Source organism: Eriocheir sinensis, unplaced genomic scaffold, assembly GCF_024679095.1.
Source record: "Eriocheir sinensis breed Jianghai 21 unplaced genomic scaffold, ASM2467909v1 Scaffold1334, whole genome shotgun sequence".
NCBI lineage: Eukaryota > Metazoa > Arthropoda > Malacostraca > Decapoda > Varunidae > Eriocheir > Eriocheir sinensis.
The window spans coordinates 4,799-12,486 of record NW_026110667.1 but is presented as its reverse complement, the minus strand read 5'-3'; the positions used below and the strand labels follow the sequence as shown (position 1 = coordinate 12,486).

At 43.0% G+C, this 7,688-nt stretch overlaps 1 long non-coding RNA gene across 1 annotated transcript; it reads left to right on the top strand.

The window, feature by feature from the left end:
- Positions 1-3,119: 3,119 nt before the first annotated feature.
- On the top strand, positions 3,120-7,346 carry LOC126989847 (uncharacterized). Its single transcript, XR_007743788.1, has 3 exons — positions 3,120-4,954; positions 6,510-7,205; positions 7,254-7,346. It is a non-coding gene; the product is annotated as an uncharacterized LOC126989847 (long non-coding RNA).
- Positions 7,347-7,688: the final 342 nt, after the last annotated feature.

Below are 7,688 nucleotides of genomic sequence, written 5' to 3'. Positions count from 1 at the left end.
TCTAATTTTCATTCTGTGGAACATCATCTCTCCTCCTCTAAACCTCACCTTCTCTTCCTTACCGAAACACAGGTTTCTGAGGCTACTGACAGCAATCTCTACTCTGTTCCCTCCTACTATCTCTATCCTAAATTTCAATCCAAAGCTGGATGTTGCGCCTACGTGCGCAACGACATCACTGGCTCTCGAGACCACGACCTTTACTCTTCTGAATTTACCACCCTCTGGTTAAGAATTCACTTTCCTTCTATTACTAAATACATCTGTGCTGTTTATCTATCACCTAACTCTACCAACTATGTAAAATTCTTTGACTATTTGAAGTCTAAAGGGGTGCACATCTTGACCCAGTCTCCCTTCGCTGAAATCTCCATCCTAGGAGATTTCAATGTTCCTCACCAGCTTTGGCTTTCATCCTCTTTCACTGACCATCCTGGTGAACAAGCCTACAACTTTGCTATCCTCAACGACCTAGAGCAGTTGGTCCAGCACCCTACATGTATTCCTGACCGTCTTGGAGATCGGCCCAACATTCTAGACCTCTTCCTTACCTCAAACCCTTCTGCTTATTCTGTCAAACTGTTCTCTCCGTTGGGCTCCTCCGATCACAATCTTATTTCTGCATCCTGTCCTATCGCTCCTGTACATCCTCTGGACCCACCGAAGAGGCGATGGTTCTGGCATTTGCTTCAGCTCGGTGGGACGACCTGAGGATGTACTTTTCCATTCCCGTGGAATGATTATTGCTTCCAGGATAGAGACCCTCTGTGTGTGCTCAGCGCATCACAGAGGTGATTGTCTCTGGAATGAGGCATACATTCCTCGTTCTTTCTCTACTCCTCACGCTAAAAAGCCTTGGTTTAATCACGCTTGTTCTCGTGCTGTCAATGATAGAGGTAGCTCACAAAAGATACCAGAGCCTTCAAACTAATGCTAATTATGAACTTTACATTTCTGCCCGAAATCGTGCCAAATCTATTCTCCGACTAACCAAAAATTCTTTCATTAATAGAAAATGTCAAAACCTTGCTTTCTCTAACTCTTCCCGTGACTTCTGGCATCTAGCCACAAACATCTCCTCCAACTTCCTTCTTCATCTTTCCCTCCACTCCTCAGTCCTGGCAGCAACACTGCCGTCTCATCTATCTCTACGGCTGAACTCTTCTCTCAAACTTTTTCTAAAAACTCCACTCTGGACGATTCTGGGCATATTCCTCCTACTCCTCCCCCCTCTGACTCCTTTATGCCTGTTATAAAGATTCTTCAAAATGATGTTTTCTATGCCCTCTCTGGCCTCAATCCTCAGAAGGCTTATGGACCTGATGGAGTGCCTCCTATTGTCCTTAAAAACTGTGCCTCCGTGCTGTCACCCTGCCTGGTCAAACTCTTTCGCCTCTGCCTGTCAACATCTACCTTTCCTTCTTGCTGAGTATGCCTTCACAGCCTGTACCTAGAAGGGTGACCGCTCCAATCCCTCAAACTACCGTCCTGTTGCTTTACTTTCTTGTCTATCTAAAGCTTTTGAATCAATCCTTAACGTAAGATTCAAAGCACCTTTCCACTTCTGACCTTCTATCTGATCGCCAGTATGGGTTCCGCAAGGCGTTCTACTGGTGATCTCCTAGCCTTCTTAACTGACTCTTGGTCATCCTCTCTTAGCCGTTTCGGTGAAACTTTTGCTATTGCGCTGGACATATCAAAAGCTTTTGATAGGGTCTGGCACAAATCTTTGCTTTCTAAACTACCCTCCTACGGTTTCTATCCTTCTCTCTGTACCTTTATCTCCAGTTTCCTTTCTGACCGTTCTATTTCTGCCGTGGTAGACGGTCACTGTTCTTCTAAATCTATTAACAGTGGTGTCCCACAGGGTTCTGTCCTATCTCACTCTTTTCTGTTGTTCATTGATGATCTTCTTTCCAAAACGAACTGTCCTATCCATTCCTACGCCGATGATTCCACTCTGCATTATTCAACTTCTTTTAATAGAAGACCCACCTTCAGGAACTTAACGACTCAAGGCTGGGCTGCAGGCAACAGCCTCAGACCTTACTATTATTTCCGATTGGGGCAAGAAGAACCTGGTGTCCTTCAACGCCTCAAAACACAGTTTCTCCACCTATCCACTCGACACAATCTTCCAAACAACTATCCCTATTCTTTGACAACACCCAGCTAGCACCTTCCTCAACACTAAACATCCTCGGTCTATCCTTAACTCAAAATCTCAACTGGAAACTTCATATCTCATCTCTTACTAAATCAGCTTCCTCGAGGCTGGGCGTTCTGTACCGTCTCCGCCAGTTCTTCTCCCCTGCACAGTTGCTGTCCATATACAGGGCCTTGTCCGCCCTCGTATGGAGTATGCATCTCATGTGTGGGGGGCTCCCTCACACAGCTCTTCTGGACAGAGTGGAGGCAAAGGCTCTTCGTCTCATCAGCTCTCCTCCTCATACTGATAGTCTTCTACCTCTTAAATTCCGCCGCAATGTTGCCTCTCTTTCTATCTTCTATCGATATTTCCACGCTGACTGCTCTTCTGAACTTGCTAACTGCATGCCTCCCCCCTCCGCGGCCCGCTGCACTCGACTTTCTACTCATGCTCATCCCTATACTGTCCAAACCCTTATGCAAGAGTTAACCAGCATCTTCACTCTTTCATCCCTCACGCTGGTAAACTCTGGAACAATCTTCCTTCATCTGTATTTCCTCCTGCCTACGACTTGAACTCTTTCAAGAGGAGGTATCAGGACACCTCTCCTCCCAGAAACTGACTTATCTTTCGGCCACCTCTTTGGATTCTTTTTAGGAGCAGCAGTAGGCTTTTTTTTATTAATGTTTACTTTTTGTGCCCTTGAGTTGTCTCCTTTGCTGTAAAAAAAAAAAATATATATATATATATATATATATATATATATATATATATATATATATATATATATATATATATATATATATATATATATATATATATATATATATATATACTGTATTTGACAGCTCATAAGACGCACTTTTTTTTTCCCAAAAACTGTCCCTAAAAATCATCCTGCATCTTATAAGGTCAAGGTTCAGCTTTGGGTTAGTGGCTAGGTAGGTCTTGGGGCCGTATTCTTAAATTAAACTTCTGTAACCACAGTAAAAAGCAGTGGCTCATATTCATCAAAACAAGCAAAGAAGAGAGAGATCGTCTTCGCTGCCCCACCAGGGGGCACAAGCCCTCCCGGACCCCCCATGGATCCCAATGGAGTGATTCTCCATATCTACCAAGAAATCTTCCCTTTTGTAATGATAGGCTAGATTAAGTTATGTATTAGATTTGGTGTAGGCATGTTTGGGTGCCCGGTGGAGACCCAATAATGCTCTCCTTAGTAAATAAATAGTGACCAGTTGAAGTTAAATAATCACTCCGTAATGTTTGTAACACATTTTACATATAGCTACCACTTGCAGCGGCTATGAAACGAGCACTAAAATAAACAATTCCATCTCATAGAAAAAAGCCTCCTGAGCACGATGGTGGATTTTTCATAAAACGCCAAATAAGTGAAGCACGGAACTATTTATAAAAACATTTCACATCATCCCCTCGGGGGTGGTGCGAGGGTAAACTGGTTTGCAGCAGTGTGCGGGCCTCGTTGCCATGACAACCCTCGCCTCGCCTTGCTTTTCGTGTGGCCACAGAAACTCATCTTGCTGCTTTTGCTCTCGCTAGCTTTCTCGCTCCCTGTACATGTGGCTGCGGCCTCATCAGCCAGTGGCATTGTAGAGTTTTGCTATAGTTTCCCAAGCCTCCTTTTTCTTTTTTATCATTGCATGAACCGTTCTTCTGTCAAGTACTACTGCTCGGTGTCTCTACAAGCTCCAGAAGTAGAGCAACTTCATTTTGGGATGAATATCGCTTAGTTTCCTCCATTGCTGACTTGAACACAGCACGCAGAGTATCAGGTGCAGTCGGTGTTTTGACCGTCAGAACGTTGAGATGGACCAAATAACAAGGGACATTGTTACCAATTAAATTTTCTTTCGCCGCCAGTGTTACCAAATCCCACCCGACAAATCCGAGTGTTTAAGGATATGCAAATTGTGACAACCCGAACATTAGTGTGCGTGGGGACTGGCGTCGTTGCTGATTTCGTGAGATTTAAGAATACGGCCGTTAGTGCTGCAGTGGCACTCAAATTAAGCCACAAACCTCTCTGCAAGCATAAACAAGGTGGCGATCGCATCTGTACCAACAACGGCAATAAAATATTTCAACAAAAAATACCAATTACCGTTGATGAGGTTTGGGGCCCCGTTCCACTGTCAGTGCAGCGCTCCGCAGGGCCGTCAGCAGTAACAATGTTAGCCTCAATAATAATCCTTGATATGCACTTATTCACAACGTCGTAGTGAGTGAATGAGTCTTAATTGCTTCCAAGGATAGCCTACAGATGTCCTTTTAATAAACATGGCATCATTATAGTCACTTGGCCATGTTTTGGTTCGTGCTAATCACAATATCTTTCCTATTTAATAGTATCACAAATATCCATTGTTTCATTTTCCATTAATCTGATATTTTCTTTATGTTATCACAATTCAGTGTCCAACGATTATTTTCCTGAACGTGCCTGTACATTTGCAGGAGAGGCTTACATAACTGAATCTTATAGATCTTGGCCTCCTCTTTCCAACGGTGCCTTTGTTTTGTAGCTGTGATGAATAGTTTTTGAGATAGAGCGGTTAAAAGAGATCCCCCTCCCACGCTGGACTGCCCGAGCGCACCTTGGGGGATAGTCTCGTTACGAGCACTTAGCAAGGAAAGGGTTAAAAGGGATGGTGCTGCAAAGAAGAAAACAGGAACAGCGGATACTATGCCGGCAACAGGAATGGGGTGTGAGCCTCGGCGGCTTGTATGCTCTCCTGGACGTGACTGACTCACTTTCACCCTCCATCTTGGGCGATACATCGGGTTAGCTTCACTTTGGTGCCTCAAGAATAGGGAAACTGTGGCTGCTAAACCCTGGTGCCAAGCCTGCACCTCCAGCATAATAACTGCTTGAGGGAGTCTCCCTAATAACCGTAACACATTGATTCGTGTCTTGTGCCATTTATCATTGATATTTGTTAGTAAAATTACTTTTATTTCGTATAAAATAACATCTATAATGTTTCCTGGTAATATTTTGGTGGGATATGGGACGCATTAATGGTATTCATATTAATTTCGATGGAAGGGAAGTTTGTTTTGGTTTACGAGTGTTTTGTCATGCCTGCAAAAATTCCCCAACAAATAAACCCCTTCAACACGAGGACGCATATACTGCGTCCTTGTGTGCCCCGTACCATATCCGAGGACGCGCATACTGCGTCCTGGCTCGCTTTAGCCAATATACAAGTTATTTTATCTCTATATTTATGCTTACATCTCAAAATTATCAATTAATTTGTTTCTTTTTGTGCACCATTTAATTCTGCATGTTTTCATATAATTATAATACATGATGATTATGTTGAGTTTATGGCTGAAAACTTGTTATATTCAATAGCGACATTTGAAATTTGCCACACGTGGCGATCTTGGATACGGCGCGGGGCGCTGTTTTGGCCTGGCCGTAGTGAAGGGGTTAAACTCATAAACTGACTGTATCTTTAAATTTCTACAGCTTGTAACGGGCTGAGTCCCCCCCCCCAATTAGCCCATTATATCCAGGGTCTACTGTACCTTGGTAGTGTAGTGCATAACAGCGGTGGGTCTCAGCAGGCCTGGCAGACCATGGTGTTGTGGACTCACTCGATCAGTACAAATATATCACATTGTCAATATCTAGGTAGGCAGGCAAATTTAAGTCCCCTGTGTGTGTGTGGTTTTTCTATGTAATATTATACGTTTTCTCTCTCTCTGTCTCTCCCTTCTACTTATAATTTCTCCCTTTTCCTCCACTTACCTTCTTCCTCTTCCTTACCTCCTTCCTCCCTCCATTTGGTTCTCTTTCTCTCCCTTCTCCTTCCTCCTCCTTTCTTTCTCTTCCTCTGCTCATTACATTTTCTCTTCCTTCCCTCCTTCCTCCCTCCATTTGGTTCTCTCCCTTTTTTCCTCCTCCTCCTCATCTTCCTCTCTCTCATATTTCTCTTCTTTAGCATAGTTTCTCCTCCTCCTGTTATTGCATCTTCCTCTTTTTTCCTCATTTGGTCTCTCTCTCTCCTCTCCCTTCTACTTCTAATTTCTTCTCCATTTTCCTCCACTTACCTCCTTCCATTTGGTTCTCTCCCTTCTGTTGATCACATTTTCTCTTCCTTCTTCCTTTATTCTCTCTTTTTCTGATCATCACATTTTTTCTTCCCTCTTCCTCTTTCTCTCATATTTCTCTTTTTTTAGCATAGGTTCTCCGCCTCCTGTTATTGCATCTTCTTTCTCTTCTTCATTTGGTATAGGTCTCTCTCTCTCTCTCTCTCTCTCTCTCTCTCTCTCTCTCTCTCTCTCTCTCTCTCTCTCTCTCATCCATTAATACAGTTATTCTCCTCAGGTGTGTGTTGATGCTGGGACCAAGAAGAAGAAGAGGAGAAAGAGGAGGAGAAGGAAGATGATGATGATAAAGGCAACAGGAAGATCAGAAGAAGAAGAGGAGGAGGAAGAATGGAAGAAGAACACACACACACGACAAACACCTTTTTATATATTTTTCATTTTTATTAGTCCATACAACATACATTAGCTATATACATATTATACAACATATGCATAACTATATACATTAGAGCATAGAGTGAGTGAGAGACTTGAGAGGTGAGATAGAGAGTGGTGCCCCCCCCCCCCCCCCCCTTCTCTCTCTCTCACCTCACCACAGCTCACAGGACCCCACAGATGTACCCCCCACAGACACGGTATGTGTCTGTGGGGGGTACATCTCATGAAGGACCCCCTCCTCCCTCCCTCCCCCCCTTGCCAACATAGCACCCACATCAGTGTTACTATGTATATGTGTTTTTCTATTAATAAAAAGTTAATTTGTAATGTTTGTGTGTTATATTCCTATGAGAGAGAGGAAAAGGTAAAGAGGGAGAGAGAGAGAACGAAATGAGAAGCAAAAGAGAGAGGAGGTAAGGGAAGGAGAGGGATGAGGAAAGGAAAAGAAAGAACAGAAGAAATGTACTGATAAAAGAGAGAAAGGTATCAGAAGGGAGGGAGAGAGAGAGAGAGAGAGAGAGAGAGGCAAGGTAAGGTAATAATATTGAATAGTAATAGGGGGGGGAGAGAGAGGCAAGGTAAGGTAATAATATTGAATAGTAATAGTGACTCAACTAACCTACTAACTATGGGATGACAGAAAGAGATGACCAGAGAGAGAGAGAGAGAGAGAGAGAGGTAAGATAAGGTAAGGCAGGGTAAGGTAAGTTAAGAAGATACAAACAAAATAAACTGTCAACTGTATGTACATAGCTAACCATATGAGACTGTATGTTATATATACTTTATAACAAAGGCAATATTATCTTACAGAGAGAAAGCTGTCTCTAATCAGTATGTAGCAAACTGTATAGGCCTATGTATATGCCTACCTAGTGAGAGGAAGCTGAACTCTATAACAAAGGCAATATTATCTTAACAGAGAGAAAGAAAGCTAGCTCTAAACTGTATAAAACTAACTGTATCTGAACTATAGGCGAATTGACCTCAACTATACAGTAAACCCTGGATATAATGG